Below are 16,683 nucleotides of genomic sequence, written 5' to 3' on the forward strand. Positions count from 1 at the left end.
ACAGGAACTCGCGACCGAGTCTCATCAGCTGGGCAAACTAGGACAGGGTAGGTGGTCTTCCATCCGGAAGTGGCGCTTAAGCCACCCACTTAAAAACGGAAGTGTGTCGGGACTCTCGTTATATTTGGCGCCCAACAATACAAGGCATTTTTAGAACATTTCGATAATTTTATTTTGCAAAAGTCTTCAACTCTGATCTTGAGATTTAAAGAAAAAAAAATCTAAAGGGTTTAGTCCCTAGAACAGTTTTTCGGATATATTTTCAAAAAAGTACTATTTTCGATTGTTCATTTTTATTAAAATTTCCGGTCGAAAACACAATCACTTTTAGTTTTGCTTATTTATTTGGCCATTTTTGTACAAACAAATTCAGTTAAATTTGCAGTTTCTTTTTACACTTAATTTATTAAACCTCCCGAGCAGACTTTGATGCCCAAATCGATAGCAAACTGAGACCTTAATTGGGTATCAACAGCAAGCAGATACCAAAAATTGCTGTTGAATTTTTTACGATACCAAAAGTAGGCACAATTGAAATGTCACTTGACAGCAAACTGAGATCAAAATGAGGTAGACACAGCAAACTGATAGCATAACTTAGTGTAAACTTAAAACGATAGCAAAATTAGGCATCGGTGAGGTAACAATAATTTTTAAAACAGTATATTTTTATTATTTGTTGATGATTATTTAGTTAGCCGCAACGCATATTTTGCTTTATATTGCAGTAGTCACATTCTGATTCAGTTCACAGATAGCTGAAAAAACGAACACAAACACTATACACACAAAATTTTTGAGACTCAACTTGACACAAATACAACATTACTTCCTGTTGACAACATTTGTTTTTCAATTCTGGGTAAGTACTTTCTCATCGGCTCGTGTGATTTGCTCTGTGAACCCATTTTTAACTCGTTTTAGCTATTTGTGTATAGCATGGACTCAAACCTAGGGGTGCCAGGTGGCTTGATATAAAATCAGGACACCGCGAAAAAAAAATCAAGATTTTTTAGGACATCCCTGAGTTTATTGAAATAATATGCAGCTCTGCCTAGATTGCTGTAAACGCTATAATTTATGCAACAGAAGGGAGCAGCTCTCTGGCCGGGCTACAGTTCATATCGAAAAACACCATTGGGGCCGTTAAGATACCACGTGGACAAAAAAATAGATATATTACCCCCTTCTTCCCCTCCGTGGTCAAGCGTGGACATTTGGCAAACCCCTAACCCCCTCCCCTGATGTCAACGTGGACTGATTTAGAAAAAAAAAAGAATAAGCACTTCCTGATACAAAATAATTTTAATAATTTTAAATATCTAAATAATTATATTTATCACTTGCTTTCAAGTGACTATTAATCGTTTGAACTTTAACTGAAAAGCAAGCAATTTTAAGGTTTTGTTTTAAACATCTTCATATTTATTCACCTTTAGAAAATATTTTGAAAGTAAGTATGTCAACTTGGCCCCTACTCCCCTCTCCGTGGACAAGCATAGACATTTCAATACACCTACCCCCTCCCCCCCCCCCTCCTCCCCCTTAGTTGTCCACGTGGTATGTGAACGGCCTCAATTAAATATCATCCGAACCGAATATTATCATCGGCTAGATGAGTTCAACTTTTTTATTAGAGATTGCTTCGCAAATATCGTTAAAAATTATATTAGGTTTAACTAGTATGTTTTCACGAACGTTAAGCTAATTCAGGATATTTTAAATTCAAACTTTCAAAAATCAGGACGGTCTCTCGAAAATCTGGACTAACCCAGAAAAATTAGAACACTTGGCACCTTTGCTCAAATCGCTGTCGTTTTGTTCAAGGTTTTTTGATACACGAGGTTCTCCGACTTTCACAGTAAGTAGGCGAGAAGTGAGCGGGGCTCTCAATGAGTTTGTTTACAGACATAGGATTATTTGCTTAGCCTTTCTATGGTTTGTTGGTAAACAGACTTCATTAGTTCCGCATAGTTGCATAGCCTAAATAGCCAAAATGGCTGAATCAGGAATCCGATATTCGGCACCACCTCTTGTATGTACACACCTTGGTTTTGTTTGTTAGTGTTTTGTTTTTATCCGTAAAATGGAATGGAAGTAGAAAAGTGTCTGCGGTAATCGTTCGGTAAGTGCATTTTAAAAACTAAAGCATTTTAAAATTAAAGTGGACTTAAAAAAAAACATAATTTTTCAGCTAAAAACTCCAGTTGAAAAAAGCTTCATTACGAAGCAGATGACATCGAGTAGTAGGTTGGCTGCATCAATTAGAAACAACCGGAAGTTTCTGGGAATGATGCTGGAAGTTATCTTCCGGGAGATCAACCTGGCGGAACAGGTAGAGGAAATCGAGACCGAAGGAACCAGTACCGGAAACCTATACAACCGATCGAGGTTCCGAAATAATGGCAGTAAGAACAGCACCGTTTTCAAGCCCGAAAATCCTGTTGTCGTCACCTAATGTTTGATAAGCAGCTACATACTCTTTTAATGAGCCGAGGAGGAAGCGCTTCTAATGATTAAGGAAATTTCCTTAGTTAACTATGTGTACATTTTTGCATACCAGTTCCTCATCCCTTTGGCCCTGGCTCGCACGGTCCTTAAATCAGTACGGTGTTGGAAAAATAATCCATCTCACAGCCCACCAACAGTTTCGTACGGATTGCTCTGTCACTTCCTGCTAAGAATAAACCAGGTGAGTCCACAAAAAAAATTCTTCTGAAAATGGAAATTTTAGCTGATTAGATCAAATATTTACTTGATGTGAAAAACTAACATTTCCTTCCACGTAAATCTGTTCAAATAGCAAATTTTTTTGATTATGCTCACCCACCCGTTCGCGATTGATCATCTCGTTCTCCGAGGTTTTTTTTTTTCACTTGATATGATTTCACACATATAATTTTATCTAATCAATCAATTCATAATAATCAACGTGATCATTTTTAGCTTTATGACACGAATGCCACTAGCATGGTGAAGTGTCGCTAGTAAAACATACTAATGAAAAAATCTTATTCGCTTTGTATTTTCGCAAATAAACTGCCAAGTTGTTATGCGTTAGTAGATTATATAGTCTTATTTATTCTACTTAAATCGTTTTAAGGTTTATAGCATTTAAAATCCTGAGCAGCTTGAAATAATAGTCAAGCTGGCAACGTAAATAAGGTTTTCCAGTTGAATATCGAAAATCGCCTTTCAAATTGATTTTATTACAAGGGAATTCAACTGCTCAGGAGTCGTTCACCCCTTATTTCAAATTTCAAATACTTCGCTTGTACTACTGATAAAGATTTGCTTTTCCCGGAGAAACTGGTCGTCGGTATGGCCAAAAGATAAGACTATTACTGAGTCGTTATTAGTTTCAACTAATTGGCTACTATTATTTACGATTGTTATATTTATCTCCAATATGTCTTTTAATTAATGTTACTGTTACAGGTTCCAAAAACGGACCCGGGTAACAAAAAGAACTGAAACTGGCGAACACGTTTTATGAGTTGTGTTTTCAGAATTCGAATCAATAGTGGTAAGTTTCGAATAGTATTTTCAACGCAGATAAAAAACGTTTAATTCTTTTTTTTTTTTCAGAGTTAGCTGGAGACAAATTGACCAGTTTCGGAGGGTTACTTATCTAACCTGCACCAAAATTTAGTTCAAGCTGCTCCGGGCTAAAGGCGTTAACCGATCCACCTCGACGGAAGTGGAAAACCATGCGTTGAGCAAATTGCTCGTGCTGGCGAAAGTCAGCTGAATTCAGGGTAATGTTTAAGCTATGCCAATCACAACAGCTTTCTAATAAACTCTTGTGTTATTTTAGAGATAATTTTGGAATTAGTTTCTTCTCAGCATACGGATGGACTATATCGTTGGCTGTTTTTATTGGGGCCCTTATCGAAGCCTCGTATGGGTCTATGTTGAGCATGCTGGTGCCACCATAACCGTATCTTCACAGGTGTTCTTTGCGGACGGACGTGTTGCCATCGATTCAATCTTTCAGCATTAACGCTGTGATTACTGTTTCGTGTTTACCAGGTCATTAACACGAATGTTCAAACTTCAGCTGAACATGTACTAAACGTAGTGAAAACATCACCAGCTTCACTTGGGACCGGATATGGTGTAAGTCGATCGACGAATCGATAATTCCGAAAACTTTTAAGTTTAACCGGAAGCATCACAACGATTTCCAGGAAAAAAGTTTCTGCATAGTGCATATCGAACGCGATGCGCAAGGAGTGTATGTACCGTGTCGGCTACTTTCTAAAATCGAGGATTCCATAAGTTACCTAGAAAACCACCATCACAGGTATGTTATTTTTATTCATTTACATATTAGATTGGTACATGGGAAAATTTGTTTCGCGAACAAATAACAAAAAAAAATGGCGAGCAACCAAAAATATTAGAGATTTTTTTTTGTGTTTCGGTTTCAAGGTGTTGATTCTTTTTTCCAATTTAATTTAATTTAGTTTAATATTTTTAAAAACTTTAAAGGCAATATACACATTGTGGAAGAACAAATTGTTTTTTACCTTTTCAATCAGCAAACTTTGCATAATTGTATAAATCGCGTTTCGTATGAGAAAATTTTGCTATCCCGCCTCGAAATTCAAGTAAGCTTGCATTTTGCTAGACAATATAGTGGTATTCAACCAAAATTAAAAAGAGCAATTTTCGTGCAAAGTAATGTCAAATTTTGCTATTATTGAGGCTTTGATTATACCTCGTTTTGCTCTGTTTTCCAAAAGTTTTGATAGCATATTGATGTTAAATTTTGCTTTCATTCTATATTAATTGATACCTTACATTGGCATCATTGTGCTCTTCAAGCTCTCGGAAATCGAGGTGTAGTTAAGGTCTCAGTTTTAGCAAAACTAGGCATCACTTTGCTAACCATGTATGGAAATCCGTGCTCTCATTTTTGCTGTGTACCACCTTATGTCAAGCAAAATGAGAGCACATTTGGCTCTCAGGGCGTGATAGCAAAATTTGCTATATTTTTGCCATAAAAGTCTGCTCGGGCTTACATTTCTATAGTATTAGTTTCTTCACCCTTAGTATATTTTTTTGATTAATTGCTTAACCTTGATAACTGCTAGATCGTTAGTTTATTTTTTCTCGCACATTTCATTTCGTTTAGTTTTCTGTAAAAATTATTCCCATTCAGATATTGGTTTTACATCTACATTTTGATTTCATCGGTTTCTCCTTCTAACTATCAGTTTTACAATTCAACATCATCCAGTTTTGTCTCTATCGCTACGATTGTTTTACTCTAAATTTTCTATCATTTTTTTCGCTAAAACTATCTAAATTAAAAAAAAAATGGATGAATTAGAGTCTGAGTTCATATCGAAAGAAGAAGCAGCTTACAGAATACATGAACACAACAAAAAAATGATGGAGGCGTTCGAACGGGAGAAAGAAAAATTGAGAAAAATCTTACAGGAGCGGGACGAAATGATTGCCCATCTGTCAACTAATAGGGTAAAGATCCTAGATGGTCGATGCGTGTCTGAACCGGATTCGTACAACTCCGGAATGAACGCAAGGACCTGCCAATATATCCTACATCAGCCGTTAAGAACGTCAAGACTTCCAGAGCGATATCCAACCACAGGAGGCATTCCAGATCAGCTGCTCCAACCACACGAAAACCCGGATCCACCACCAACGTCGAACGGCTCGGTTCAAGTACGTTGTCCGGACGCACACGTATGGAAGGCAGGAGAAAAACAGAGCCACACATCGGAAGATGGGAAACTCTACTCCAACGGATTTTCAACAGGTTCGCCAGTAGCAGATTCTTCAGTTGAAATCAACGCACACCGAGTTAAGCTTCCAGAACGAGCGCTAGTAGAGGTCATCCATTCGATCCCGAACAACACTTTACCAGGAGCGCGTTCCAGAGGATCGGGAGTATCTGAAAAAAGGATTGCAAATCGTTACCAGGATTCGAAGGTCTATCGAGGTACTAATTCTAAGTCGAACGGCTTGAAATGGCCCAACATAAAATCCTCATCGAAGCTGTTAAAAAGCAACCGGTTACGATTTCCTTGGCTAGCGGTAAGGATACAGCAGAGAGTTACGTGGAAGGACACAGGACAACAGAGCCAATCTACGGACGCCGAAATTCGGGCCCTCAAGAATCCGTATCACCAGAAGGTCGCGAAAAAACTTTCCGCTCTAAAGTATTGGTCATCTAAATTTTTCGAAAAATCGTTATTGCCAATTAATTATGCTTTAGATATTACAGCTATGCTCTTATCAATTAAGAGACCAGTATTTTAAAAAACACCAATAGGGTACGGACCAATTTTTCGACGGACTCGCGAGAAACAATTCAAAACCTTTCAAGCTGAGGGAACCGGAACCCATCAATCAAGCGCAATTTTCAACCGCGGATATTGATTTTAACTCGATTTGAAAGAAACAACCGAAATAATGAGTAAAATCTTACGCGCATCTGTAAATAGTTAGTAATAAGCCCTAGTTTCCTAACGATTATTTTAAGTTAGTCTTAAGCTGGATTAATCAGATGATCAACTAAACAACTTACAGTTTCCCCTTAGGCGATTTATCGGCCCCATAGACAGGCTTCAGCATCAGTAGGCGGAGAGGGCACCTCCAAACGTCTCATGAAAGTTGGGTCACGGATATTACCAGCCACTCATCCTTCTAGGCCACCAAGAAAGCGCTTTCGAAGACTACAAGGTTCATCCATAATCACCGAAGGCAGCAGTTACTTAGGCGTCCGACAGTTACACCTGGGAGACGGGAGAAGAAATTCAATTCCGGATCCACAGTGGTCTTACCTGTTGCGACACAATTTTAAAATGCTCGACAGCTGATTTCTTTTTCGCCACCCCCGCACCGTGTAGTTCAGACGGATCTCATCTTCGCAAAATGCAATCGTTCACGAGGTTGGGCTGAAAAAGAGAGGAAACAATCTTACATCCGATATAGGAACGAAATAAATCGTTCGACGATCCTTGCTCCAGAAGAGAGGCATCCTCCAACACCAGGTTTCCATTCTGCGAAGGTTTATCCGGTGGTAGGTCCAGCGTTGGCCAGTAAAGCCAGTAAATGTTCCAGGTGGTTGAAATTCCGGAACTACAGCTCGATAAAATTTTCACGCGGCGAGATTTTTTCTAGTTTGTTTTGATTCGGTTTGACGTTTTGGGGTTGCGGTTGCCAGTTATGTTTCTTTGATTTGAATGAGTGTCGGAGTTCACAGAGATGGATTCTGGTACAGGAATGTTTGATGAAAGGTTGAATGATTTTTTTTTTTGAGTGAATGAGTTAGTGTAGGTTAAGGTGGTACATCAGATTCTTATTAAAAAGAATCTGACTTTAAGGTTTTGGCTTCCTGTGAGTAAAAGGATACTCTAAGTTTATCGACACGAACAGGGGGCAAAATCAGCTTATTTCGCAGGGATGTGCGAAGATCCGCAATCTCGCTAGATGCAGGGGAAGGATATTTCGCGCAAACCTCGGTACGTGGTGAGTCGTTGGACCATAAGCTCCGGAATCGGTACATCCAGGTGGTGGAGCGAATGGTTCCATACGACGTTTTCATTCCAGCAGTGGTGAAACTTGGAGCTCAAGGCAGAAGACTTTTCAATCCAGAAGTGGTGAAACTTAAATATTTAGGTAAATAGTATAAGGTTTTTTGTGTATGAATGGGGTAACCACAACCGCAGAACGTCACTCAGATCAAAACAAGCAAGGGAAATCATCGCAACATCGCAAGCAGAACATAACATCCATTGGGTTCTAGTTCGAAATTTTTTTTTTCTTTCTATTTTTTGTCGCCTTAGTTTTCCTTTTTAGTTTTTTTTTGTGGCATCCTCGCAGTCTTATAGTATTTTGTTTTTTTGCTACAGTTGAAATTTCTTTCTTTTTCACCGAAGCAAGCAAGCCGTTAATAAGTTTTTTTTTCGTAATAAGCCTTTTCTTTCGTTGTATTTTTTTCTTTTTTTTTGGAAGTTCATATTTCTTTATTTTTTAGTAGTTAGCAATTAATTTTCCGTAATTTTATTTTAGCTAGTAATTTTTTTTTTGTAGATAGTTTTCTTTTCCTTTTTTTTTCTTTTCGCTGGTTTTTTTTTTTCATCCATTATAGTTAATAGTTGTAAATATTTTTTTTCTTTTCACGATACAAATCTAATACTTTTTAGGCAATTTTTTTTCCCACGTTTATTTTGCATCTTTATTATTCTAGTTTCTAGGTTTGAGTTTTCACTTTTTAAACTAATTTTGCGATTTTCGCTGGAGACCGGAGACTCACGTCATTGATGGTCAGTGGCAGGCCCGTTTAGGAGCTCCTGTAAATAGCGAGGAGTTATTAAGTTAACGTTGAATCCATATGACCCCGAAAATCAATAAATTAGTTTGAACTGACAAAAACGAACCTACGAAAAATTTGATTGACTTTGAACCTTCGATTCAAGCCAATCAAATTTTTCGTAACTTTAGCGCGGAATGATGTAACGGGTTAATAATGCAAAACCTTTTCTTTGTAAGACCAATATCAAAAACACATTGATTTGAGATAAACGACTGTAAATATTCATATAATTATATCCTTAATAGTTTAACCAAAATAAATAAGCGTTAATTAAATTATTTTATTCCTAAAGCGAAAACATTTCGACTTAATATTTCAAGCGCCACCCTAGACGAACAATCATCAAAACCATTAACACGCTGTTGAATGCTTTAGATCAACCAACACACTTCCAACTTTAAACGTGTGGCTTGAGACGCCGTCTTTCGTAGACCACCGACGGCAGACTTTGTTTGCATCAGGTGAATGACCTCCTTCGGGATGCGTTGTGAACCTAAAAGTTTGGGGAAGAAAAAGATTGGTTTCTAATTTCGGATTTGGAAGGGGAAGACAAGGGCTATCCGAGAATTCGCGAGAGAGGATTTAATTGTTTAACTTCGCGATTCGACTAAGTCGGATCGGGTAGTTCCGGTCACGAAGTTAAACTAATCCAGTAAGCCAGATGACGAAAAGATCTCCCAACCCATTTATTCCCGGTGATTAGCGTAGGAAAGATCGGTTTCAGTTCACACCGAAAGTAGAGTTAGACTTGGTAAATTGGACACTTGTAATTTCCTTTTATAGTATCCTCAATTAATTTACCTTCTCTCGAGTAGCCCACACTAGAGCTAGGAAGCATAGGTAGTGCAGTGCAAGAAGTGTTTACGACATTGGTTCGACCCGAAGGTATGTTGTGGAGATAATCACTCCAGTGAAACGCCGTGTAAAACGCCACACTTTTTCATGCCAGATACAACTGCACAACCACCTAGAAGTCGCCCACGCCCCAGCCGAAGCGAACTCCACTATTGCTGACGGCTAGCAGACATCAACACCCAGCCGAACAGTGATACCGCCTTCAGGACCACCGCGCCGCGGTCTTCTCGAGACTACGAGAGCCGCGGTCATTTTTCATCGTCGTGTTCAACAAACAGCAGACCACGACGGCTAGCTAGAGAACATCTTCTCTAGCCGCGCCGTAACCCGCCGACCAAAAAGTGTAGCTGAATCACCGCAGCAGAGCTACCACCACATGAACGCCAACTAGAGTGGTAAGCCGCAGGAGGGCCGCAGTAGTTGACCGCAGTACAACAAAAACGGTGAGGTAATGGCTGCCCGAAACCCCACAATAAATTAACCGGAAACGTGAGTACTCACACCTAAACAACATGTTGTTTCAGCGATCGCTTTGAACCGTTGGTTATCCGCCCGCAACTTTTGCAAGATTTATGTTGCGCGAGCGCGAGAATTTAGTCGCTCTATTGAATCGGCAGACTATGAAATTAGTCGGACTGGCGAGCCGCATAAAGTAGCCATATTATCGAATTTTGTTACCCGTTTTCACACGAAACAATAACAGGTGAAAACGAACATCGGACGCATCTTTGACGTACGAACCACCTAATACCTCCACCACGAACCCCACTAGAAAAGTTTAAGAGAGAAGGAAAAGCTTAGGCCTAAATAACACACTACAAATGTAAATAAACACGACAGAATAAAATGGAATGTTTTCGCAAAAATGTAAGTCGGCTCCGATAAGTCTCGAAGGATACGAGAATTTGAGAATGCACCATTAATTAAGGTATTGGGAAAGGGGGTTACAAGTTGTTCCTTTTTTGTTCGCGTAATTTTAATTTCACTTCATTTACTGCGGAGGCTGGCCGCGAATCCAGTCACGATCATTCTTTCACTAAACCGGGGTAGAGGGCGGAGTCTTGTACGACGGCTTAAACCCTGGTAGTTTATCTTTGGGCCGAACAACAGCTAACTCCCCTTTCCACGAATTTCTGCAGGGTTTCGTCTCGTCTTCGGGGCGGCCTCAAAAGGGCCGAAGTACGAATCCATTTTTGGAGACCCTTCCGCTTCTTTCCCAAAATAGGGAATCAACAGGAACTCGCGACCGAGTCTCATCAGCTGGGCAAACTAGGACAGGGTAGGTGGTCTTCCATCCGGAAGTGGCGCTTAAGCCACCCACTTAAAAACGGAAGTGTGTCGGGACTCTCGTTATAACTTTAATAACAGGATTTAAATTATGAAATATTAAATATTAAATGATAATTTTTGAACTTGTTTTTTATCCATATGTAAAAATTCAGCTGGAAATTTTATTTAACAAAACTTACATATATTGCAGATTCTTCAAAATCAAAGGTTCTAACTTAGTCTTAAATTTTAATCGGTTCAAAATCCATTTTTTTTGTCTCGATTTTCGATGCAGTTGGCGCACCAGGTATTAAAAAACCTATCTGGAACAACTGTGATCGATGTTTACTCTTGGGCTCGAACTCACGGATATCAGCTCAGGAGGCAACTGATTTACCAACTGAGCTATATCACAAGTATCTATATTTCTGAAAGTTTCATGAACAAAATTGGCTTCTTCTAGGACTTAATTTCAAAAATAAACAACTTTTAATGCAAAATAACTTTAATTTGAATAATTTGCACTAAGTACATATACAATTTTTCACTTGTGTAGGCATTGTTTAAGCGAAAATGTTATTGAGAAAAATTTGTCATCAAAACCCCCCCCCCATGAGCCGGTTCTTCCTACGGCCCTGTGACGGACCATACATACTTCAAGTTTTATTGAAAGGTTTTGATTTTAGTTTTCAAGGGAAATAATTTTCCCATCATTTTTTGTTTTAATGTTTCAGGTGTCGATTGTGTGGATAAACTATGATTGAAAAGGTAAGTACTTGCGCTTTTGTTGGTTTTATTTACAGGTTGTTCGTACACTCGTTGCGGCCGTGATGCTCGGTGGTCGACTCGTTGGGGGACTTGCAGTTGGCGGATGATGGCAGGTAAGGCTTCGGCGACGGTTGGTGACCAGGATGGTAATTCTACGGTGAGTTAACGTTTTGGGAAACTTCTTCAGAAACTAGGTAGGTCTTTGTTGACGGAGACCTGGGATGTTTTTCTGGCGAATATCGGGTGCCAGTAAGGTCTATGGTGACGGAGACCTGTGATTTTTTCTTGGCCGATCAGCACGAGGTCTATATTGACGGAGACCCGTGATGATCGTTTTCGAAAGCTAAACGGGTCTATGTTGACGGAGACCCGCGTTGCCCAGCAATTTCCGGAGAGCGGAACCCAGGTGAACTTTGAACACACGTTATTGCCGACTGTGTTTTTACCCGATGGGTTGATACCGTTTTACCCGATGTTCGTAATCTTAAATATTGCCTAGCTTTGCATGAAGTGACGTTCTCACAAGTACCGTTGTTTACATCATCATAATAATCTCAATTCAACTTATTTCGTTACCAAAGTAATCATCCAAATATTCTCCAATATCAACAGATTAAATAACGCCATTTGGTTTTATAATGGCCAAACTTTTATTCCACAATCAAACATGATGAAGCATGATCGACCATCAAATGTAGCATTTTGGTATGAACTCGTGTGTGCAAACACGATGGAATAAGCTATTGTTGATTTATCATAAATAGCGAATTTCAAAACAATGCGATAATTGCCTTTTAATTATACATTCTTAAGCCTAATCATGTACCTTGATATAAAGCGCCACTGCAGCGCCGACTTCATACGGGCTTCGATGTCTGCTACCGATTACTGCTTGTTGTTGTTGTGGCTATATTCCTAAACAGCTGTTCCGGTCATTGACTCTATCCTTCTTAAATTCCAACAAGAAAGATGAACCAAAACAAATGGCAGGACTGTGTTGGTGATAGAATTCCTTCTTCGCCTCTCGTATGGCCGATCACAAACATGCTCTTCTTTCTACTATCACAAACACGGACAAACGTTAACGGTTGCTCAATTCTCACTAGAGCTAGCCCGCCGCATGCATGCAATTTTCACTTCACAACACAAATTATTCACTATGGCACATCGTATCCTAATCTCAGTTTATACTCGGACTTTGTTGCGATCACATGTGTGAAAACTGAGCTGCTGCGAGTGAAATTATTTGTGTTTTCTATTGTATCGATATCTGTTCGGAGTATCGATATGGATAGAACGAGGAAGAACACGGTAAAAATTGCATTTGGTCTGCCTGCAAAGCCACCGGCATATTTGGAAGTTTTCGAGTTTGTTGGGAATGTTTTGAAGGTGCAATCATCGATTGTACATTCGCTGTACAAAGACGAAAATGAACGCTGTTTTTATCTCAAGTTCATCGACGAAGTGGAGTTCAAACATTTTACAAATAAAATGAACGTCGAGTACCCGTTTTTCTATGAAGATGGGAGCAGAATTTTAGTGAAATTGAACGTAGCAAGTAGCATATCTCGGTATGTTCGAATATATAATTTACCTCCCGAAATCGATGACCACGAAATAGCAGCGGTTTTGAAAAATTTTGGAGTAATAAAGCAACATGTACGAGAGAAGTTTGCGGAAAGTTCTGTTTTTCCTGTCTTTAGCGGCATTCGTGGCGTTTACTTGGAGGTTGCCAAGGAACTCCCAGCGAACATTTTTATCGCTAATTTTAAAGTTCGTCTATTTTACGAAGGTATGAAGAGTATTTGTTTCTACTGCAAAAACCAAGGTCATATCAAAAAAGAGTGTCCCAAGTTAGCATGCATCAAAGAGAAGGAGATAGCTACAGTTCATCAGACATCATTGGAAACAAAAGCAACTTTTAGTCAAGTACTCAAGAGTGCGGCAACAAGGGTAACACCGAGCTGCAAAAGAAGTGCTTTGGAAACAACAGCCACATGCAGTACACGAAAGCACGCACCAGCTGTTATAAAACCGTTGAAGTCAACTGGAACAATAAACAGTGGAAAAAATAAAGAAGGATTATTGGACGACGGTGGCGACGACGAAGACGATGAAGATGTTGAAAACGAAGGAGATGACGAAGACGAAGAAGATGTTGATAACGAAGGAGATGACGAAGATGAAGAAGAAGACGAAGACGACGAAAACAAGGAGGAGGATGACGACGACAGTGTTGATAACGATGATGATGAAATGGACAAGACGAACCTAAAGAGAACAATATCTAGCCCCAGTTATATGTCAGAAACAGAAAAAAGGAAAAAATCTAAATCGAAGAACGAAGAACCACCAATTCCAGTAGTCGAGACCATTGGACGTCGGACCCGAGAGAGAACATCGAAGATGAAAGAATGCAAATAAAATTTTCGAATTGTGATTAAGATAATAGATTATAACACAAAACCTGTAATTTTAAAATATCGGAGTGTCTAAATTTTTATTTTAGAAATCAGTTATTTTTAGTTTAAAAAAAAAAAAAAAAAATCTCGATCTTCTTGATTGTTGGCTTAGCACGGAGCACAGGCGGATCTCGTTTTCGGATGCGCGCGATATTCGTTCTCGATGCTCGAAGACAACACCCGATGACGATATGAGCACTCTCGACTCTCGACCGACGCAGAAGGCGCGAACAACTACTGTGTTCCTCTTGCCCGCCTTGCTGGAGCTACCGCTCGATGAGCATAATGGACTATTCGCACACGGATGTTCCTGGGTGTGCGTGTCGGGAGATTGGGTGGGGTGTCTGGATCGAAGATTAAACGGTCCGGGTCGTTTCACGAACCTATACAGAAGCCCTGAAGGCAAAGTACTTAGTACGAGGAAGCAAGTATGTTGTATTTGTGTTACCTCTGGTGAGGGCTCTGTTTATGTTTTCCTACGGACCGTTCTTGTTGGATTGCGCAATTGACTTTTCTTGTTAGATTTAGCGGTTCTTAGTCTGCGAGGGAATCGATGCATTAAATTTTGATTCGAGTTTGAAAAACTGAACCTTACCTTTCTTAGTTATTTTGTTGATCGCATACGTCTAAGAAAGATTTTGCAAATGTGCCTTTCCTTCGCCTATGGAAGAGAACCCAAGTTCTGTTCTTGTAATTCCACAACTGGCTTTTCTAATTAGATATAAAGGATCTGAGCCTGTGAGGGAATCGGTACCTTAGACTAAATTTAACTTGGCAAATCTGTATCTTACCTTATTGTTCACATGCATCTAGGTTGAGATATCGGAAACATGCTATTCCTTCGCCCATGGAGTGGAACCAAACTTGTGCTTTTGTGACCTCACAGCTGACTTTTCTGATTAGATCATCGGGATCTAAGCCTTATTGTTCGCATGCATCTAAGGAAGATTTCCTGTGGCCGTGGCCATACTTCTGGTCCCTGCGATTCCGATTGCCAAATCGCTGTGCTTTCACTTGCTGGCTTTTTCTAATTAGAGAATTAAGGCGCTTCTTAAGTGTTTTCCGGTCGCGAGATCGGCATGGACCGTTGTCCCCTAAGAAAACAAGTGATTTTCATCATCGACGCATGAATGTGTCAACTTCGTGTACTTTACCTATCTGTCACGAATTACTGTACTCCGCGGAATTATTTTTTGTAACTCGTCAGCGTTTATTCGGGACAGGTTTGCACAATTAGTATCTCGACGACTCACAACATGTCGTGCGTACACTTGGGACACAAGAAATGAGGCTTGAGCGGAAATGGATTCTTGCTTATGTCAGCACGATTGATGTGTCAAGCTTTTGTTATCGATCTTATCGACGCTTGTACACAGTCAATATTTGGTTTTCTTAACATCCAATAAAATTGCTGGTTTTGCTAAGGTGGTTCATAATTCTTTCAAGTCAAAATGCTTCAGAACGGTAACAACGTGTGCGAATTGTTACGGTAACTGGAGTGGTCGTTATTCACTTTCAGATTACGGATTTGTGAATTTCACTGAAGTAATTTGCACTTCACGATGGAACTTCGCCCATTTACACATTCGCGGTTCGTTTTTAAGGTCCACGGGGAATTATTATTGTTAGAGTCACAAATTTGTGGTGTGACAACTCTAAACGCGACGTCGCTTAAAATTCACGCTCCCGAACTGTTTGATCGACTACCAAGAAGAGACCTCATGTACCGTCAGGGGTCCTATATATATCCTTCGACCCATCTTCCATCTCTTTCATTTCCGCCCCAATTCTTGTCCCCATCGTTGACACGCCTTCTCGGCGACAGGAGCAATACAATTTTGGTTTTATGGTTGGTGTCAATATGATTTTCAATTCTATGTTTTTATTTTTAATTTATTTATAGCACATTCAAATTTGAAAATTTGAATTGCGATGTTCCCTTCATGCAACAGTAATTATATTTTACTTTTAAATTTTTATTGGACAAATAATTAAATAAATTTTTTATGAGCCTAAGTAATATTTTTTTTCATAAATAAACATTTAAATATGAACAAAACTAACGATAAATAAATAACGGAAAAACAAACTTACTAATGGTGACACCAACCCAAGACTACTAAACACAAAATGCAACATAACTCAAAAACTTAACAGTGAAGTACAATGTTGTAATCTGGGTTTAGGAATTTAAGAACAATTTATAAAAAAAATATAACAATTGTTTTTGACATCAATCCAGTTGACCCGAGCAGCAGAGTTTTAATTGTAAACAGCAGAAGGCTGGTTACAAGATATGCTGTGTCAGTTTTGTTACTTGCGTTACACGGGTAACAAAGAAAAGTTGTTTCCGAATTTTTATCACTCCTTTATTCGTTCAAAGTTCGGCGAGTTTTAAAAACCTACGATAGAAACATAGCTTTGATGAAAAGAACTAAAATTCAATGCTTCAATCTCACGTTTAGTAACTTCTCCTATTCGCTTCCTGCTGTCTCGATTCGTATCTGCTGTAGCTGCTTTCCGATAGCCACCTTTAACATTAATTATGCTGAATTAAATAACATTTTTTAACATTTCTCAATGACATTCTCAGCTCTACTCATTAGGTTAAACAACTTAATTAGGTGTCTTCTAACAAGCGCGTATCCGCAGTATTGCCCTAAATTAAGAGGTTCCAAATTACTCGAAGCGCACTTATTAGAATACTATTAATACTCCTACCTTTGCTCAAGCGACCTCACTTCACTTCGCACTATTGCATTAAGTTCGCACTTTTAGCCTAAGCTCGTACTTTTAGGATGAATCTTCACAAAAACTAGATTCTTCTGTTTCACAACTTCACACCTAACGCGAATTTATTGTTCTTTTGTTCTTCGTCCTACGACTTTCCCGCCGAATAAACCACTTTCTTTTCTCTCGCTCTTTTTCCCTGTTCGAAACTGTCATCAACTTGAGTGCGTTCAGTGCTGCCCGTTAAGT

The 16,683-nt window shown here is 39.2% G+C and overlaps 1 long non-coding RNA gene across 1 annotated transcript; it reads left to right on the plus strand.

Annotated features, from left to right (window-relative positions):
- Window positions 1–8,129: 8,129 nt before the first annotated feature.
- On the plus strand, window positions 8,130–9,635 carry LOC129746099 (uncharacterized). The gene is made up of 3 exons (XR_008737236.1): window positions 8,130–9,101; window positions 9,166–9,235; window positions 9,300–9,635. It is a non-coding gene; the product is annotated as an uncharacterized LOC129746099 (long non-coding RNA).
- The last annotated feature ends 7,048 nt before the right edge of the window (window positions 9,636–16,683 follow it).

The sequence above is a fragment of the Uranotaenia lowii genome, chromosome 2, assembly GCF_029784155.1.
Source record: "Uranotaenia lowii strain MFRU-FL chromosome 2, ASM2978415v1, whole genome shotgun sequence".
Lineage (NCBI taxonomy): Eukaryota > Metazoa > Arthropoda > Insecta > Diptera > Culicidae > Uranotaenia > Uranotaenia lowii.